Source organism: Oryctolagus cuniculus, chromosome 7 (assembly GCF_051225735.1).
Source record: "Oryctolagus cuniculus isolate XC-2025 breed Fujian yellow rabbit chromosome 7, ASM5122573v1, whole genome shotgun sequence".
Classification (NCBI taxonomy): Eukaryota; Metazoa; Chordata; class Mammalia; order Lagomorpha; family Leporidae; genus Oryctolagus; species Oryctolagus cuniculus.
Genome location: NC_142873.1, coordinates 165,265,708 through 165,286,553, shown reverse-complemented (window position 1 = coordinate 165,286,553; position 20,846 = coordinate 165,265,708). Strand labels below are relative to the sequence as shown.

Below are 20,846 nucleotides of genomic sequence, written 5' to 3'. Positions count from 1 at the left end.
TCCGTGATGAGACCCAACCCCTGCATGAGTGTCCCACAGCCCAGGAACGCTGTTCACACTCCTCCAGCGGAGCTGCACAGCGTGGCACTCGGCTTCCCCGGGGTGACAGGGGACCAAGATGGGGACTGTGGTCTCTGTGCAGCCTCTTCTCAGAAGTGAGGCTGTTCAGCTCGTGAGTCCCACTTGGCTGCAGGCAGGGGGCACTGCACAGAGCATGGGCACCAGGAGGGTCCCACTGAGTGGCAGAGCCGGAGGGGTACAGCCCGTAATGCCCCTCCCCCCACCCTTAGCAGAGCAGGAATCCTGAGACTGAGACGTGAGGAAGCAAGTTCCACACAAGAGCGCGAACGTTTATCAGCACGACTCACAGGGTCTCAGCTAGGGCCGCAGACAGCGGGGCACCGCTGCCAGTTCTGTGCAGGGCCCGGAGACAGCTGCACCGTCACAAACGCACGGGGAGCCTGGGGTTTCACCATCTTTCCTGCCCATCAGGCATCCTGCTGAGCAGCCCCCCCCCGTGCTGGGGCTGGGGCTGGGGCTGGGGCTGGAGAGTGGCTGGCAGGTGGCCCGCCTCCCCCTGAGAGCAAGTAACACGAGACGGCCTCCGTTTGCTGCGTCACGGGCACCCAGTATTAAAGCTGAGTGAGCACACGTGTCTACCACATGGGCTGACATGTCCAACTCACTCGTCGGGGCCAGCCTCCCCACCCCACCCCACCTGCTTCTCCTCAAGGCCCAGCTCACACGCCCTGCAGACCCTGGAGCCTCAAGTTCAGGAGCCAGGGGTGATGCTCTGTGGAGACCCCGGCTAGGCCCTGTGTTGCTTATTTTTACAATAATTCATACAAATGTGAAGATTGAAACTTTCGCTGGAAAAAATGTTTCTTACAACCTCAGAGATGACGTGGATTGGGGTCCCAGGTCCCAGGCCTCTTCCTCAGCCTGTTGGGCAGAAGTGGCCACCAGAGGCCACTCATTGAGGAAGCAGACACCCAAAGAGCGTGGATCCCAGCTGCCAGGGCTCTCGGCTCTCGGCCACATCCCGTGTCTCTCTTTGAGGTCACCTTGGACGGTGCACAGTGGCCAAAGGCTCAGGGTACGTCCATGAGCACGGTGCTAGCCGTGGGGGATGCTGAACCCTGAACCCCAGGCCGGGGATTCCTGAAGCCAGGAGTTCAGCTGGGAACCGAAAGGCAGAGGAGCAGGGGAAGGCCCTGGCTTGGCGCCAACACACACAGATTTCTCCTGAGCCCCGTCCCCCCTCGGATCTGTTCCCAGGTCACCTGTCACTCCCACCACTCCACAGCTCGGCCTTTCTTCAGGTCACCCCCAAGAAACGTGGCCTGAGGCTCGGTTGGTTGGTGGGCCCCTGCCGCTTCCTGCACACGGGGGTCCCCTCTCCAATCCTGGGCGGTGAGCTTTCCCACACCTGCAGTACCCTCACTGAGGCCCAGCGCTCAAGGCCGCTACAACACAGAAAGCTCCAAGTCGGCCACCAGGGGTCGCCACTGCTCCTCCCTAGATGTGCAGACCCCGAGGGAAGCCCACGGCTGCGGTAAGAGCGCGTGGGCAGCAAGGGTGAGCAAGCAGGAAGCTTTTCCAGAAAAGGCAAACCCAGCAACGCCCAGGCTCCCATCGCCCCGTGCTCACCCCGGGCCCAAACCCTCGCATGAGGCTCAGGTGCCAGCAAGGGTCCGTCCTTGGACGTTTGGTTCTGACTTCTGCTTCCACGTCAGAGTGACATGCGTGGGACGTTGAGCAAAAGTCATGGCAACAATTTTTTGGAAAAAAAAGGACTAAGTGGAAGTGAGGTTTGTACCAATTGTGAGTGAAGTAAATGCCACTGGAAGCGCTATTTTCATGTTACATGGATTTCATTTCAATACAGTAAATAAATTAGCAATGCCAGCCACATATGCCTGCCACACTCAGCCGTCCAGCCGTGCGTGAGTCCCCAGAGCCATTTCCTGGGAAACTGGCCCTGTAGTCCTCACAGACAGGTCAGCACCCTCCAGATCTGCGCCCAGGGCTTCCCCAGCCTCCCACACACAGGGCCCTACCCTTGGCCACTTCCAGTCTCCCTCTGTCCTGCATCCAGCCCCATGGAGCCCCACAGGCCACACTGCTGTCAGTCTGCCCGCCCTTGCGTCTCCCTGAGCCCATGGTGGGACCCTCCCCGCCCCCACCACTGCCCTTCCTCCTCCCCTGCTCCCCACAAGTACTCCTGCCCTTGGCCTGATGCTAGGTATCCCAGCCCCTCCTAGGGCTCACCTTGTTCCTTGGGGAGCGTCCTTCTGAGACGTCAAGCCCTCCAGTGAAGAAGAACCTGGGTCCTGAACCAGCTCAGGTTGGAGAGGCAGCGACTCCAAGCCTCATCCACCCTGGCCAAGCCTCTCAGAGGAACAGCTCCCAGGTGCGTCTCACCCTAATGCCTCCTACTTACCCCAACCTCGCCAGCCCTGCCTTTGACTTCTGGGTGGCAGCTGGGGGGTCCATGGTCCAAGGCTCCCTTCCCAGAACAGCGGGCTCCCCTCCTCGGTGAACCCCCTCTTGCAGGGAAGCCTGGCATCAAAGACTTTACCTTTTCATAGGTGGGCCTGGTGGCCAGAGGAGGGGCAGGGGCAGATCCCGAGGGGACAGCACCTGCCTGCCCTTGTCACCCAGAGGGAGTGCCAGCTCGTGTGCGTCACTTCCTCAGGCTCAGAAATTCCAGAAGAGACAAGGAGTGAGAAATCTCGGGGGTGCCTGTGTCAGGCCTGACCTGAGCTGCACACCGTGGGCGCCCTGGTTGGGCATTGACCCTTGTCTCCACCACCATCAGCTGTGGCTTCATCACACGTGTGATGGTGTGTGCAGCCAGGGTGCCCACCATCAGCTGTGGCTTCATCACACGTGTGATGGTGTGTGCAGCCAGGGTGCCCACCATCAGCTGTGGCTTCCTTGCGTGCTGATGGTGTGTGCAGCCAGGGTGCCCTCCGTCAGCTGTGGCTTCATCACACGTGTGATGGTGTGTGCAGCCAGGGTGCCCACCATCAGCTGTGGCTTCCTTGTGTGCTGATGGTGTGTGCAGCCAGGGTGCCCTCAGTCAGCTGTGGCTTCATCACACGTGTGATGGCGTGTGCAGCCAGGGTGCCCTCAGTCACCCTGGCTTTCGAGAGCCCATTTCTCAGGTTTCCTGCTCAGCAGCATTGTGGGGTCCTGGGCCAGCAGCTGCCAGATAGACTCTGTCCACCTAGGAAGGGGCTGGACACTTGGCCAGCTCTCCAGCCCCTGACCCCACCAAAATGCCTGGGGGCAGGCAGACAGCAGAGGCCAGCTTCACAGGGGATGTCTCGGCCACAGGTTCAGGCAGCATCTGAGATGACACCTCTCCTCTTTTATTTATTTTTATTTTTATTTTTTTGACAGGCAGAGTGGACAGTGAGAGAGAGAGACAGAGAGAAAGGTCTTCCTTTTTCCATTGGTTCACCCCCCAAGTGGCCGCTATGGCAGGCGTGTTGTGGCCGGCATACTGCGCCAATCTGAAGCCAGGAGCCAGGTGCTTCCTCCTGGTCTCCCATGGGGTGCAGGGCCCAAGGACCTGGGCCATCCTACACTGCACTCCCTGGCCACAGCAGAGAGCTGGACTGGAAGAGGAGCAACCGGGACAGAATCTGGCGCCCCAACCAGGACTAGAACCCTGTGTGCCGGCGCCACAGGCTGAGGATTAACCTAGTGAGCCATGGCGCCAGCCGAGATCTCTCCTCTTACCACCAGGTCTGCCGCCGTCTCCCTGTCAGGAGACCCTGGTGGAGCAGCTGTGCGGGCTCTAGCACAGCTGGGCCGGTAGGAGCCGTTCATTCTGCCTGTCCTGGGTGACAAAAGTCCCAAGACTTTTCTGCCATCCCTGGTACTGGAAAGCCTTCTCTTCTTTCAAGATGCTCTTATAATTCTCTGTTGTGTGATCAGAATGCCACCCCCGTGTGGCAGTTCAAGCTGGCCTCTTATTTGATTGTATTTAGTTGAAAGGCAGAGTTACAGAGACAGAGAGAAGGCAAGACAGATATATTCCATCTGCCAGTTTGCTCCCCTAATGTCTGCAATGACTGATGTTGGGCCAGGCTCAAGCCAGGAGTCTGGAACTCCAGCCTGGTCTCCCACATGAGTGGCAGGTACCCAAGTACTTGAGCCATCTGCTGCTGCTTTCCCAGGCTCATTAGCAGGAAGCAGGATCAGAAGTGAAGCAGCTGGGACTCGAACCGGAGCCCATATGGGATGCCGGCATCACAGGTGGTGGCTTTACTTTGTGCAGCAAGAGGGTCTTGGCTCACAGCCAGTCTGCTTGGCTCCTTGAGGGTCGGTGAGGGGTAAGTATTGAAGTCTTTCCTTATTAGAGTGCTGAGTCAACATTTTCTGGCTCGGGAGTGTCTGGAGTCGACTCTTCCTCCAGAGGACCTACAGACACACCCCAGCCCCCAGGAGACCCCTGTCCTGCAGACAGCACCCTGGGGACCCATCTGATCAGCAAGGGGACTGCAGCTCCTTCCTCAGAGCCAGGTCTGGGCCACCTTGCCTGCCCTGGTGCCCTCCTACCTGGCCAGGACTCAGATCACAGGCGACTCCCAGTCGGAGCAGCAATGGAGGCACTTGCCCTGTTCCAGCCACTCCCCTCCACTCTCCCCAGGTGACTCTCAAGGATGCTTTCTTTTTTTTAATTTTTATTTTTATTTATTTTTTTTTTGACAGGCAGAGTGGGCAGTGAGAGAGAGAGACAGAGAGAAAGGTCTTCCTTTGCCGTTGGTTCACCCTCCAATGGCCGCCGCGGCCGGCGCACCGCGCTGATCCGATGGCAGGAGCCAGGTGCTTCTCCTGGTCTCCCATGGGGTGCAGGGCCCAAGCACTTGGGCATCCTCCACTGCACTCCCGGGCCACAGCAGAGAGCTGGCCTGGAAGAGGGGCAACCGGGACAGAATCTGGCGCCCCAACCGGGACTAGAACCCGGTGAGCCGGCGCCGCAAGGCGGAAGATTAGCCTAGTGAGCCGCGGCGCCGGCCCCGCAGGTGATTTTTTTAAGGTTTATTTATTTATCTGAAAGGCAGAGTTACAGAGAGAGAGGTTTCATGTGCTGGTTCACTCCCCAGGCCAGGTCGAAGCCAGGGTCCAGGAGCTCCATCCAGGGCTCCCACACAGGTGCAGGGGCCCAGCACCTGGGCCGTCCTCCACAGCTTTCCCAGGCGCTAATTAGCAGGGAGCTGGATGGGAAGTGGGGTGCTGGGGGTCACAAGTGGCACATTAACCCCCTGTGCACAGCACCTGCCCCTGCAGGTGAATCTTCTACACCTTGCCGTGCAGAGGGACTGGACATGGTCCAAAGGAAAGCAGGACCTACAACGGGTGTGAGAGTCCATGTGTGTGTGTGTGCCCATGTGTGCCTCTGTGTGTGTGCGTGTGCCTGTGTGTCCGTGTATGTCGACATGTGTGTCCGTGTGTGTCCATGTGTGTATGCCTGTGTCTCTCTGTGTGTGCATGTGCCTGTGTGTCTCTGTGTGCGTGTGTGTCCTGTGTGTCCATGTGTGTGTCTGTGTGTGCGTGTGCCTGTGTGTCTGTGTGTGTGTCCTGTGTGTCCATGTGTGTATGCCTGTGTCTCTGTGTGTGCATGTGCCTGTGTGTCTCTGTGTGCGTGTGTGTCCTGTGTGTCCATGTGTGTGTCTGTGTGTGCGTGTGCCTGTGTGTCTGTGTGTGTGTCCTGTGTGTGTCTGTGCGTGCTGTGATGCTCTGGGAGGCTGTAGGGCTGGAAGGAGCAGCCGCCAGGAAAGAGGAGGCTAGCGGTGGGAGGGAGAGCTGGAAGGCTTCAGCCACTGCTGGGAGGGGTCCCGTTCAGCCCCTCTTGCTGACTGGGCAGTGTGCGGGGCCTCTCGGAGCCTCAGCGTCCAGAAGGAAGGAGCGACTTCACGGAGGCACCCAGCACAGCAGCCCTAGTGAGAACCGCGCAGCTGGGAGGAAGCCGGGAGGAAGCCGGGCTGGGCCCGGCTGCAGAGAACCCTGCGGAGAAGCAGCCCTGCTTAGCCTGCAGCTCGCCCAGAGCCAGCTGGCTGCCGTGACTCCCCAGGCAGTGACCAAGCCCAGGTTGCCCTGGCTGCATGCGCTCCAATGAGGTCTGACCGCGCCGGGGAGGAAAGGGTTAAGCGCGCGCGGGCGGGGTGCCGCCGCGGAGTCGCCGCGATTGGCCCGGGCGCAGGACCCGGGGGCAGCCGCGGGCGGGCGGCCGCCCAGACTTCCCGGACGCGCCTGGCGCCTCCGCTGCCGCCGGCGGCCTCCGGGGACGCGCTGCCCGGCTGCCTGGGGACAGCTCCTCCGCGCCAGCGCCCCCTCCCTTCGCCCGCGCGGCTGGGGGTGGCGGGACGGCTCCCTTGTGCTTGTCAACCACAGGGGCAGTGAGGCTGTCAGCGCTGGCGGTGCCACTAGGGAGATGGGGACAGCGTCCTCCAGCCTGGGCAGAGGGGCAGGCAGCAGGGCTGAAAGTGGCTGTCCTGATGTCCAGTAGGGAGCCCTTCCTGGGGCATAGAGCCAGAGTAGGGGCCTGGGTCTCCATTCCCTGGGGACCCTGTGAGGTCCAGCACCGTCCTGCCCAGTCCTGCAGCCACCCACTGTGGCCCAGCACCTTGGAGCTGGGGAGCAGCCAGGCTCAGCTGCAGTTCAGCGTCCCTACCTGGAATAGCTGAAAGAGAGGCCCCAGAAAACTCACCAATGTCTGTGCAGGTGTGGATGGAGAATTCTACGCAGCTAACGGGCAGTTGGCATTGCTGGGAAAGGCTGGACGTGGCTCAAAGAATCTACTCCTCTGCCCCGGCATGGGGGTCACCCCCCCTGCTTGTCCCAAGACCCACACCACGGAGGGCCCTGTGGGCCTCCAGCCTCCTGGTGGGGACCCTTCCCTCCTCATCCGGCCCCTTCCTTCCTTCTTTTTTTTTTTTTTTTTTTTTTTTTTTTTTTTTTTTTTTTGACAGGCAGAGTAGACAGTGAGAGAGAGAGACAGAGAGAGAAAGGTCTTCCTTTGCCGCTGGTTCACCCTCCAATGGCCGCCGCTGCAGCCGGCGCACCGCGCTGATCCTGGCAGGAGCCAGGAGCCAGGTGCTTTTCCTGGTCTCCCATGGGGTGCAGGGCCCAAGCACCTGGGCCATCCTCCACTGCACTCCCTGGCCATAGCAGAGAGCTGGCCTGGAAGAGGGGCAACCGGGACAGAATCCGGCGCCCCAACCGGGACTAGAACCCGGTGTGCCGGCGCCGCAAGGTGGAGGATTAGCCTATTGAGCCACGGCGCCGGCTCCCTTCTTTTCTTTTATTAAGATTTATTTTGGAGCAGCCGTTGTGACCTACAGGTTAAGCTGCTACCTGTGCCACCTCCAACACCAGCATCCTCAATGAGCTCCAGTTCGAATCCCAGCTGCTCTGTTTCTGACCCAGCTCCCTGCTTAATGCACCCAGAAAGGCAGCAGAAGATGCTGCACCCACGTGGGAGACCCAGAAGGAGTTCCAAGCTCCTGGCTACAGCTTGGCCCAACCCTGGTTCTTGCATGCATTTGGGGAATGAACCAGCAGATGGAAGATCTCTCTCTCTCTCTCTCTCTCTCTCTCTAACTGCATTTCAAGTGATGAATCTATATCTGAAAGGCAGGGTAACAGAGAGAGGAGGAGAGAGAGATCTTCCATCTGCTGGTTCACTCCCCAAATGGCAGACAAGGCCGAGGCTGGACTAGGCCGAAGCCAGGAGCCTGGAGCTCCACCCAGGCCTCCGGTGTGGGAAGCAGGGCCCAGCACTTGAGCCTGCTCTCCATCTCTCCTGCCTTCCCAGCTGGATGGGAAGTGGAGCAGTGAGGATTTGAGCCTGGGTGCGACCTAACCTGCTGTGCAGTGGCTGGTCCCGCCCCCTCCTAAAAAGGCGACGTCTCCTCCCATCCTCCCTCTCCAAGGTGGGGGGGGAGGGTCAGTGAGGCAATCACCTGCCCCCACTCCCTCATCCATCACCCTGAACTGTGCTTCGTGATAAAATTACTCATCCTCAGCCAGTGATAAATGAAATCAGTCTAGGGACTGCCATGCAGAGTGGGGGCTGGGAGCTCCCCCTCAGGGTCTCCAGGCCCAGGTGAAGGGGACCTGGTGAGCTGTGTCTCTGTGTAAGTGCACAGCCTGGTAAGGGGCATCAGTAGGTCTGTGTGCCTGCTGCATGCCCTTGTTTGTAGAAGCACACACGTGTGGGGTTCCATGTGGAGGTTGGGGCCTGGACTTGGAGGGAGATCTGGGAATGGGAGCCAGGGTGGGAGCAAGGCCGGTTGCAGAGTGAAGAGGCTGGAGGAATCGGAAAGCAAGCGTGAGCCGCAGAGTGACGTGCTGGGGTCATGGTGCCCAGGGGGACACGGTAGCTCCTGGGGACAGAGGTGGGCTGGCCTGTGCCCTGTGTCTGCAGCAAGCTGGCAGCTTCAGAAATCAGGACAGCCCGCTTCCTGGAGCCATGGAGCCCGAGGCAGCTTCAGCACCAGCAGAGCCCGGCGGCAGTGGCCCCTCTGCACCCTGTGGACTCCTGCTTCCTCTGCTTGCAGCCCAGATGTCTCTGAGACATCCCTAGCTAAAGCTGTGTTAACAATCCCAGAACGGACTCTGTCAGAGCCCAGAGGTGCAGGAGGACAGGCCTCAGACCCACTCTGGCACCTGCCGGCTGCCGCCTGAGATTAGGCCTGTGAAATACCGGGTCCTGGGTGCTGCTGGCCCCGAGAGCCCCCACACCAGGGAGAAGGGGCTGTGTGGGCTACTCGTCTGTCCCCCTGGGCTCAAAACGCTGTGCCTGGCACCGAGGCGGCTGGTGATGGCTGAGCTGAACCAGGGAGGACTAATGAGTGTGTGCTGGCCCTGCAGGCGGCGGAGCCTGGAGTTAACGAGTTAGGAAATGACAGGTCGAGCAGTGCTGTGTGTGAGGCCAAGGAGAAACAGCAGGACGGCTGCCAGTAGTTCCAGGCCTCAGGGAGGACGAAGGCACACGGGGAGCAGCTGTGGGGCAGGGGAGGGCTCCTCAGAGACAGCACAACTGCGTCCTGGGCACAAGCTTCTGCCCCTCAGGACAGCGCCTGGCGGGGAAGGAGGCCACAGTATGGGAGTGACCCTGGGCTGCCCGCTCCTCTGAGATGGCCAGAGGCAGCGCTCCCAGCATGGCTCTGCAGAGCCCTTCACTCTCTTGGCTGCACTGAGGGTGGATGGCATTTTGGACGGAGGCCTCTTCCCAGGTACTCTCTGGGCAGAGTGTTGCCTGGGGGGCAAAAAGTGTCCCACCAGGGCCTTCCAACAAGAGAAACACACCCAGCTTAAGACCAATCATGAGGAGGACCGGCCTAGAACCAGGAGGACCAACCTAGAACCAGGAGGACTGACCTGGAACCAAGAGGGCCTACCAGGAACCAGGAGGACCAACCAGGAACCAGGAGGCCCAACCAGCAACCAGGAGGCCCAACCAGGAACCAGGAGGCCCAACCAGCAACCAGGAGGCCCAACCAGGAACCAGGAGGCCCAACCAGCAACCAGGAGGACTGACTGAGAACAAGGGGTGTGCCTCCATGCCCCTGCTCTATCTGTCCACTGCCCCCAGTCCTGCTCTGGGTACCATTCCTGACCCTCCTGCCAGTCTGTTTGCACAGCTGAGAGCTGAGGCCTGAGTCCCTTTGTCCATCTGAAGCAGACCATGCCCGTCCCAGGCTACACCTTTGGCCACAGCACTAGTCCTGGACAGCTCCCCCAGGCCCTGTGTCAATAACACCCTCTCCTTGAGTGCCTGGACATCTGAGCTGAGACCTGAGACCACCTGCTTCAGACGACATCTGCTCTAAGCCACAGCCAGACGCCTCCAGCCCTGCTCGTCTCTCCTGTGCACCTGTCCCAGCTGTGCCCTGCGGGGCACCTGCATGTGCTCGCCCTGCAGCCCACAAGTGCTCTTCCAGGCATCGGCCTCACCCCTGCACTGGGGTTTCTCCAGGACTCGGTTTGCTCTCCCATGGCAGCACCCATGACCAGTGGTGGAGCCATCCCTGAGGACAGAGGGATCCCGCTCCAGGGCCCACAGTACACCAAGCTCTACTGTAGGCCACCCAACCCTGGTCCTCCGACTCCTGCAGTAGTAGCCTCAGGTCGGCTCAGAGTCCTGGAGAGAGTGGCCAGCCTGACAGTGCTGCAGGGAGCCATGGCTCCCAGGCCCTTGGCGCAGGGTCCCCTCTGACTCCCTTCCCTGGGCCAGCATTCAGGATGTCAGAGTAGTGGAGGCAGCTGGCAGATGATGCAGCTGAGGGTTTGTTATTCGAAGCCATGGGGTCACTCAGAAAGCACTGGTGGGGACCCCTCTGTGCCAAGATCTGTCCCTGGTATAGGGATCCCGTGAGCACACGTGTGCAGACAGGAGTTCAGCTGCAGCAAAGTAGCCAGACTTACCCTGCCAGAAACAGCAGGGGAGAGGTGGGAGGGAGCCCAGGGAGGTGATTTCCAGCTGTGGTGCAGAGAAGGGGCCCCTAGGGGAGGGTGTGGAGTGGGAATCTAGGGATACCCAGGCAGGGAGCACAGCATGGAGTAAACTCAGGGTCCACAGAGCCCAGGCCAGCCCATGCTGTGCACGTGACAGGAGAGGCCAGGAAAGACTCAACCAAGAGGCTAGGAGGAGCCGTGGCCAGAGCCCGTGCAGGGCCATGCAAGGTATGCATTGACCTGCCAGGCCAGAGAGCCTGGGCCCACGGGCAAAGCTCCGCAGGGGTCAGTCCTCCCAGCAAGGTCACAGGCTGGACCTAGAAGGGCCAATCCAAGGGACTTCACGAAGCCCAGGGCATCCACTTGATCGAAAGTCACCAGGGGTGCAGAGTAGCAGATGTGACTTGTAACAAGAAGGAAAACCAGTTGATCGACGCTGGCCCAGAAGTGAGGAGGACAGGACAATGAGTGGATGGGGACACAAAGGCGCCCAGTACCACTGCATCCAGATGTTCACAAGCCAAGCACACATGGCACTGAGACATGTCTGCAGCAGTGGGGGGCTCCAACGGCCCCATGCCGTGGGAGGCCATGGCAGCCAGTACCTGGTGCTCAGGAGATGCCCAACAAACACTGGTTTTGTCTCATTGAATTCTCACTCCCAAGGCCACAGGCACAGGAAGTGCTGAGTGCAGAGCCCCGCCATGGCTCGCCATCCTCACAAACTCAAGGTTGGATTGGGGTTAGCACCAGTCTCCCCAGGGAGCAAAAGCTGGGTCTGGGAGGCCCCTGAGAGAAGTTGGGTCCTGCCGGTGTCTTCTCCCCTCCCAGTGTCCACCCTTGCCTTGGCCCCAGGGGACCGGCTCAGGCAGGCTGGGGACCCTGCTCAAGGGGCTCATTCTTGTAATTCCCACAGTTGCCTTAATCACCATCCTGATTGGAGTCCTCTGGGTCTGTGGGCTTTGGGTTCAGCCCCCACCTCCACAGACCTTGGCAGCTCCACCTGGGGGTGCAGGCAGCTGCACAGACCTCAAAAGGCTCCCGGCTGCCCCAGCCCAGACACGCCCACCCCAGCCAGGCACCAGCGTCTCCTGGGCACCAGCCCTGCCTTGGAACAGTTTGCTGGCTGCTCCCTTGCCGAGTCAAAAGCCAGGTCCTGGCACAAGAAGACAGAGAAGCCGTTCCTGCAGGTGCACACTGGGCACAGGTGCTCTGGATCCCCCCACAGGGGCACCGGCACGGGGACACTGTCTCACTCAGAGGCCACCTCTGCTTCTGACCTGGCCAGGGGTTGTGGGGCCTTGGAGAGCGGACATGTTGCTGTGTTGAGGACGAGTACTGCTGCCCTGCTCGAGCAGGTGCGGTGGCCAGGTGTGTGAGGGAGACTTCAGACAGGGATGGGCTTTGCTTACAGAGACGGTCTGCATCTCAGAGGACAGGGCTTAAAGCCCCAAAGCTTCCTGGTTTTGTGTTGGACCAGGGGCTCACTGCAGCCAGAAACCCCGGGCTGGACCGGAGGGTCATACCCGGAGGGCTTAGGGGGCCCTACCCTGAGTGTCCCTGACCAGCGGTGGCTGAGAGCCAGGCCAAGGCGGGTGGCGGGGTCTCCGCCAGCTCCTGCTGGGCCCTGGCAGCATGAGCGATGGCGGGCCGAGCGATAAGAAACTAATAATTTATGTTTCCAGCTCCACAGCCGGCGCCGAGGGAGGGCTGAGCCACAGCCTCTCCCTCACTGGTGCGCCCGCAATCTTTTATTGCACAAATTATTAACGACCAGAGAATGAATGACTCTGTAATCAGATCAGGGCTGCCAGCACTTTTTATTTCGTTTATTTGTATAAATTCTGAAGTCAGGGTCTGCCCAGAGCTCAGAATGCCAGCCTTGTGCTGGCAGGATGCCCGGGGAGCCCCTTGACGGAGCAGACCCACCCCCCAGGACCCCAGAGGGTGACAACGACAGAAGCTTGGGCGAGGTCTGAGCTGGAAGCTGTGGTTGGAGGCAGACCCGCAGCAGTCCTGTCCAGCGGTGGCCCTGGAGCCAGGGTCACAGCTCTGCCTTTCAGTTGCTCAGGGACAGCTCCCGCCTGTTCCAGAGCAAGCCTAGGCACAGGGAGAGAATGCACAGCTCCCTCTACTAACTCAGCTCCCCAGAGCCCTGGCCCAGCCCCAGCCCCACACGGCTCCCCTGGTGGCCCCGGCCCCACTCTTACCTGCCCCCCTTCCTGTCCTGAGGCAGAGCTGGGCTGTCCCCTCCCTTGGGTCTGGGGTCTCAGGCTGCGAGGCTTTCTGTGGTGGCGCCGCCGGGTGAGCCTGCCTGTGGTCCCCTCATGAGCCACTTTTAATCTCATTAACCTCTCGCTATGCTACAGAGCATAAATCCAGACTTGGAGATCTTATGTCCATCATAAATTGGGCTGGCAGACTTCCGATCAACGAGATAAAGCTGTCTCCTGTGAGGTGGGTGTTTTATTGGTCTTGGCCTCAGAGCTGCAGGCGGGGTGGGGGTTGGGGAGGGGCCTCCGCTCTGGAACCCTCCTGTGCTGCTCAGGGAGGCCAGATGGGGTCCAGAGCCCCAAGTGCCTCCTGTCATCACAGGCAGGACCCTAATCATGGGCTGCATCGATGCCAGACGCCCAGAGCGACCCACTCCCCGAGCGAGCGGCCAGGCTGGGCACCTGATACAGTGTGGTCAGGGCAGAGCCCACCCATGTCCACCTGCAGGGGGCAATAGCCATGCCCGGGAGCAGGGAGCCACTGGGCTGGAGGAAGGGGGTACGGAGGGGAGGGGGCTCAGGCCTTAGGCTTACAGCGGGGACCTCATCTAGCTCCACCTGCCAGGGGAGATGTCCCCCAGAGATGCCAGAGGAGGAGCCAGGAGCTCCTAGCAGCCACCAACCCAGGACTGGCCCTGCCTGCCACCTCCTGCAGGCTGTCTTTCTACAGAAATTCTGCCTGCTGGGGGTGGGCATTTGGCCTGGTGCTTGAGAAGCCTGAGTCCCACATCAAGTGCCTGGGTTCGATTCCTGGCTCTGGCTCCTGACTCCAAATTCCTGCCAATGCAGACCCTCCAAGGCAGCCCCGATGGTTCAGCGAGGTGTGTTCCTGGACGCAGCTCCTGTCTCCCAGCTTCAGCCTGGTCCAGCCCCAGCTGTTACAGACATTTGGGGAAGGGAAACAGTGTCTCTCTCTACCCCTCAAATACATTAAAAATGTTTTTAAAAATTCAGCCCGAGGGGGCGGGGCCGTGGCTCACTTGGTTAATCCTCCGCCTGCGGTGCCAGCATCCCATATGGGCACCGGGTTCTAGTCCCAGTTGCTCCTCTTCCAGTCTAGCTTTCTGCTGTGGCCCTGGAGGGCAGTGGAGGATGGCCCAAGTGCTTGGGCCCTGCACCCGCATGGGAGACCAGGAAGAAGAACCTGGCTCCTGGCTTCGGATCGGTGCAGCGCCGGCCATAGCAGCCATTTGGGGGGTGAACCAACAGAAGGAAGACCTCTCTCTCTCTCTCTCTCTCTCTGTGTGTGTATGTCTATAACTCTACCTCTCAAATAAATAAATAAAATCTTAAAAAAAAAATTCAGCCTGGGGCCAGCGCTGTGGCATAGCAGGTAAAGCTGCCGCCTGCAGTGCCAGCATCCCATATGGGTGCCGGTTCGAGTCCTGGCTGCTCCACTTCTGATCCAACTCTCTGCTATGCCCTGAGAAAGCAATAGAAGATGTCCCAAGTCCTTGAGCCCCTGCACCCGTGTGGGAGACCCGGAAGAAGATCCTGGCTCCTGGCTTTGGATCAGCGCAGCTCCGGCCATTGTGGCCAACAGGGGAGTGAACAAGAGGATGGAAGACCTCTCTCTCTCTCTCTCTTCTCTCTCTGCCTCTCCTCTCTCTGTGTAACGCTTTCAAATAAATAAATAAATCTTAAATATTTAAAAAAAAATAAGAAGGAGAAGGCTCAAGTCCTTGGGCCCCTGCACCCACATGGGAGGCCTGGAAGAAGCTCCTGGATCCTGGCTTCGGATCGGCGCAGCTCTGGCCATTGCAGTCATCTGGGGAGTGAACCAGCAGATAACAGACCTCTCTCTCTCTCTCTCTCTGTTTCTGTCTCTCTGTAACTCTGCGTCTCAAATAAATAAATAAATCTTTTAAAAAAAAAAATTCAGCCTGGCTGTCACCGTGGTGCGCTAGATTAATCCTCTGCCTGCAGCGCCGGCATCCCATATGGACACTGGTTCTAGTTCCGGTTGCTCCTCTTCCAGTCCAGCTCTCTGCTATGGCCTGGGAAAGTAGTAGAAGATGGCCCAAGGGCTTGCACCCCTGCACACGCGTAGGAGACCAGGAGGAAGCACCTGGCTCCTGGCTTCGGATCAGTGCAGCTCTGGCCGTTGCGGCCATTTGGGGAGTGAACCAATGGAAGGAAGACCTTTCTCTCTGTCTCTCTCTTTCACTATCAATAACTCTACCTGTCAAATAAATAAATAAAATCTTTTTTAAAAAATTCAGCCTGCTGTCAACACTACCCACTACCTGCAGCTCACCTCTGGCCAGCCCTGAGGCAGAGGGTCCCCAGCAAGAGAGGGGACACCCAGGGTGGTTTGCTGAGCCCTCAGTAGGTGGTAGCAGGACCCACGTCCCCACCAGGTGCAGCGAGCATAGCACCTGGGCCTTAGGTTCAAATTTCTTTAACATCAGAAGAAAAAAGTATGTAATAATAGTGAATCTGGTATGGATGACATTTTTCTTTATATCAGTACAGTTGCAAAATATGATTCAGATTTTCAACTGAGTCAGAAATGCCACAGGAGTAATAAGGCCCCGGGCAGCTGCAGGACACGACACTGGGGGTAGAGCTTCTTGAAGGGGAACCACGCAGCTGTGCGGGCCCTGGGAGGTGCAGGAGGACCAAACCCCAGACCTTGGAGCAGAGGTGGGGCCTCGCTGCTCCCCCAAAGAGCCCCTGGATTCAGGTTGGTCACATGGGCCCACCAGGAGGCAAACTCTGGGGGCATCCCAGAAACAATGGGTGTGAGTGGGCTGGGTTACATCACTGGGGGTGGGGTTTCTAAGAGGCTTGCTGTGAGGGGGACTTAACATGGTGACAGGAGACAGACGGCTGGTTTGGGTAGGGAGCCTGGGGATGGGGAGATGAACACACACGGCTGGCTGCAGACTCACGATCTGTAAAGGAGACCACAGAAATGCACACGGAGAGAAGTGTGCTCACGCACCCCACTGTCCAGCCACTCCGCGTGTCGGTCAGCTTCCTGCCACTGCAGGGAAACACGGCCACTCTGAAGGGAGTCTACTTTGCTCACAGTTCTGGAGGCTCAAAGCGCAGGCACTAGGGCCTCTGGGACCCTAACCCATCATGGCAGAGTGTTCACGCCCGTCGCCTCTCCTGATAGAGCCCCCAGGAGTCCACCATGGGGCTCTATCCCAACAACCCAATCCAATCCAATCACTTCCCAAAACCTCCTGTCTAAATTCCATAGTTGGATTAAGTTCCCCCTTCTTGGTACCGTTAACATAAGACTCTGGGGACAAAATTCTGCATGAGTTCAGGGGCACAAATATTCAGATCATAGCACCCATCCATCATCCACCATCCATCCATCAATCATCTGCCATCCATCCATCTACCCATCCATCATCTATCATCCATCATCCATCAATCTACTCATCCACTCAGCCATCAGCCATCTATCCACTCATCCGCCCATCCAGCATCTGTCTACCCATCCATCCATCCATCATCTCCCATCCACCCATCCATCCATCCAACCACCCATCAACTCACTCACCCACCTACCCTCTACCCACTCATCCATTCACCATCTATCTATCCACCCACCCATCTACCACCCATCATCTCCACCCACCCATCATCTACCCACTTATCCACCCATCCACCAGCCCACTCACCCACCCATAATCCACTCATTCATCTTCGTCCATCCACCCACCTACCCACCCATCCATCATCTTCCACCCATCCATTCTTCTGCATCCATCCATCATCCGTCATCCGTCTACCCACCCACCTACTCAGCCAGTCTGTGCTGGAGGGTCACTCAAGCAAAGGCAGACCCTGAAGAAGGGAATGGGAAAGGAGGCACTAGGGGCTGAGCTGAAAGGGCATGTGCCCACCAGGGCAGTTCACTTAATAAGCAGTAAGCACTTAGTACTGAGTCCTCAGAAACATCCCAGTGTGCCCGGGACGGATCAGAGCAGAAAGAGGAAGCGGGCCATCAGCACAAGCAGCACCGGGAAGCTGGCTGAGGACCACGCTGCCAGCGGAAATGTGACGATCCAGCCCACGTGCTGGTTTTGCCCTTAGCACTGAGGAATCAGCCTGTCGCAGCTCTGTGGCCGGGGGCTCGGGAGGCTGCACACACCGCCACTGCAGCTCAGATCTAACTACCCAGCTCTCCAACGAGACAGACTGCAGCAGGGCTAGTCAGTCCAGGAAGGCACCTGCCTGAGCAGAGCATCCAACTCCTCCAAGAGCTAAAAATGCCTTCAGTCCAGCCCCTCTTGCTGGCTGCCTCGGCTTCCACACCTCAGGGGCTTACAAGCAGCCACCTGGTTCCTTGTCTGCAAGCAGGAAGCCCCGGGGGCCAATCTGGGGCTCCTGCACACCCTGCGGGAAGCACCGGGTTGTGATGGGCTGTACAGCCCTGCCCTGCCTGTGGTAGATTCAGGCACAGCCTCCACACAGGGATCTGGGGGGTCTCAGCAAACCCCAGGCTGCCTGGCCATGGCCCATCCCCTTCTGCAGCCGTGCCCCAGGCCACAGTGTGGGGGTTCTGTTCTCAACTAACAATATCCCAGGCACAGCAGAGAGGGTGTTCCCCTGGGAGAGCGGTCAGCCACAGAGACACCGGGACTCTCACACCCAGACAACAGTGACACCACCCACAAAGGACCCGTGCACCCTGAAAGCGTGGCACCGACTCAACCTGAGCCCAGGGAATGGGCCCACTGGCAGTGGGCGATTGGCACTCGGCCTTGGTCAGGGTCAGGCTTAGTCTGTGACCTTGGGAAGCCAGTCTGAGACTGGATAGACTTGTGGTAAGAAACAGAATCAAACTCATTGTCCACCCAAGCTTGCTGACCCTAAAAATACCTGCCTTGACCAAAAAGTCCCTGCCAGCCTCCAAGGGACCCCTCAGTGGAGTCTCAATCCCATGCCTCTTCCCGAGCTGTGCCAACGCCAACTACGTAGTGGAGCCTGTGTGCACTGTGTGGGTGCAAGTCTCATTCCACCAAGAATTAACGGGAACCCAACTGGGGTTCACTTCAGTCTCTTCAAGCAGATCCCACCAAGACCCCTGACAACAGGGCTGGGGCTCACAGCTGTGTGTGAGGCAGCGTGTCCCACAGCATGCACCTGTGTGCACACTGCCAGACTGTGCTGTGCATCCACGCACCCTTGCTGCTGCTGTGTCACATGCTGTGTGCCGCTCCCACACAGCCACGCTGGGGCCAGGGCTGTGCACCGGCAGGCTCCCTGGGGCTGGGCCATCAGCTTCGTCTTACACATCCAGGGACACAGCCCAGCAGGGAGTCACCAGGCAACGCTGGCTGTTTTTTCTTTGTCCTGAGGCGTCACACCCTTGCCTGACCTCTGCCCCCCAGAGCCCCAGAGAACAAGACTGCTCCACGGATCCTCAGTGCAGCTCAGAGGACATGCCAGGAGGCCTCAGGTCCTCAACACCGGGATGCTGGCGCTCAGGGGCCACAGCACGGGCCAGGGTCCGGTCTCTGTGCAGGCGTGGCCCCCAGCCACGTGGAGTCCATCACAGGGACGTCAGCACTGCTCCTGGGCTGCCAGCACTGTCCTCGAAACACAGCAGCCACGGCATTTGGCAGCCTTACCGCGCAGCGTGGGCACCACCAGGGTACTCCCGGTGCCGAGCAAGAGGAGACCTGTGGTCTACGAAGCTTCTGGAGCTGGGAGAGTCTGCTGGGGAAAGTGGTAGGAGCCACAAGGCCGGCTTGGCTGAGAATGGCCAGCAAGCCCAAGAGCCCTCTGTGACCTGGGGCCCCCAGATAGCATGGGGTGGTCCCCTGGTGTAGCCCTCACACACTGAGCACTGAGCACCGGCGGGGCCAGGCACGTGGGCGGTGGTGGGTGAACAAGAGCTCGCAAGCAGCGTGCACCCCAGCAGGAGACGCACAGCCACTTCTGGGGTCCCCTGGAAGCCCCTATGCAGTCTGAGAGTCTCCTGTGGCTACCTGACCCCACCCAGACTTCTCCCCCCACGCCCCCCAGTGCCAGGTCCCATCAGCAAGGTTTGCTCTGCGTCCCACCTGGACGTCTCTCTCCTCTTTCAGTGTCCACCTGGTGTCCCTGGGCAGGAGCCTTCCTGTGCTCATGCTCCCCCTTGGCAAGGGACAAGGACAGGAGCTGACTTCTGTGGCAAAGTCCAGCCTGGCCTCGCGGACTGTCTGGTGACCCGTGGTCCCGCTGCTTGCCGTTCTGCCCAGGCTGGGGCAGGGAAGCTCACAGAGTGGGCGTGCGACAGCACAGCTGGGACCGGCCCTCACCTAGGGTACCTGCGATCTGTGCTGGGGCTGTGGCCAAGGCAGGAGGAAGGGGCACACACGTGAGCTCGCAGCCTTCCCATGCAGGCCACCCCTGGAATGTGGGGGTGGGTGGCCCCGAGTGCTGGGCGCTGGCTGTGTGGCCTTCCTGGAGTGGGTGCAAGGATAGCGAGGTGCATGGAGTGAGGACCAGCAGGGTCCTCCATTGAATCCTCCACATTCACCCCCAGGGCAGCAGGGCGTCCGCGAGCTTTCCTGGCCCAGGGAGAGGAAGGGCTGAAGCCACGGCTCTGAGAGAAGTCCTCATGTTTGGCCCCTGCACTGCAGGCCCACTGAGCTGTGTGTCCAGATGGGCACGCATGTGTCGCTGAGCTGTGTGTGTATCCAGATAGGTACACGTGTGTCACTGAACTGTGCATGTGTCCAGATGGGCACGCGTGTGTTACTGACCTGTGTGTGTGTCCAGATGTATACGTGTGTGTCACGGAACTGTGCGTGTGTCCAGATGGGCACACGTGTATCACTGAGCTGTGTGCGTCCAGGTGGGCATGCGTGTGTCGCTGAGCTGTATGTGTCCAGATGGGTACACGTGTGTCACTGAGCTGCACATGTGTTGTGGAGCTGTGTGTGTGTGTGTGCGTGCGTGTCGCTGAGCTGTGCGTGTGTCTTGTAACATGGTGGGTTACATGTCAGCATCACAGCAAGGTCTGCATGGGATTACCTGGCAGGTGCCCACTGGAACCCCAACACGCGTGTGTCTCAGACCAGGCCTAACTGCATCCTGGACTTTGGCTCCTTTGGGAGGCACAGGTTAAGCTCAGTGGACAGACGGGCCCCAGAAACACCTTCCCATCTCCTAATGCCAGCTCCTAGCAGGCAAAGGCCAGGGGTCCAGCAGTGCAGTCCTCACTGGTCTGATCGGACATTCCTGGAGGTTCTGGCCACTTTGCAGGAATGTGTGAGGGGCCCCAGCTGGTTTACCACTGGGGTCTGGGTCTGCATGGTGCAAGGTACTTGCTGGGGGCTGCCGAGGGGCAGGCAGGCTGAGGGGGGCAGCTCCACCTGTGCTCTCAGGGGCTGGTGTCCTCTGCTCCTCCGTCCAAGTCCGGCATGGAGGGGGCAGTCTGCTGGGGGGAGTGGGAGGGTCAAGGCCGGCGGGCCTGAGCATGGGGCAGCAGGCTGGCCTCGCGCTCCCCCAGGACGTCTCGGGTCACCGTCTGTGCAGCCCGCGCCGCCCGCGGTTATTTATGACCCCTCCCCCCCTCCCCGGCGGCGGCAGCGGCGGCTCCGGCCTGAGCCCGGCGGCGGAGGGCTCCGAGCGGGGGGACCACGAGCAGCGACGGCGTGGCGCCAAGACCAGCGGTGGGCCGATTTGGTCCACACAGCCTGCTAACATGCAGGCCAATTCTAGGGTTAAACCCCCGGGGAAATTCTAGGGTTAAACTCTGCCATGCCCCCCCCTTCTGCCCTTCTGAGAGATGCCAGAAAGTGTGGCCCCCGCTGCAGGGGTTGGGGAAGGGGGGGCGGGCAGGCCAGGAAACAGGCAGGTCCCATAGGCAGGAGACCTGGGCCCTTGGGCAGAGGGTCCACTTCCTCTAGAGAGGTGCAGCCAGCAGCAGGAGGGGCATGAGGGAGCCCCACCCTGCCCCCTCCCCAGTGCTGTGGACAGGTGGCCACACAGGGCCTTCCACCTGGCCTCTGGTCAGTTCTGACCACTGGTTCCCACACCTCCTGGGAGGAGCAGCCATGGGGACATCACACCTGAGAGCGATGGCTGTCACATGTGGGGTCATGCACTGTCTCCGCTGACCCCAGACGCTCCAGGAGGAGC

At 59.7% G+C, this 20,846-nt stretch overlaps 1 protein-coding gene across 1 annotated transcript in view; it reads right to left on the bottom strand.

Moving 5' to 3' along the window:
• Nucleotides 1-20,846, bottom strand: part of NOC2L (NOC2 like nucleolar associated transcriptional repressor) — a 70,483-nt gene that overhangs the window by 20,351 nt on the left and 29,286 nt on the right. The gene's annotated exons all lie outside the window — the stretch shown is intronic.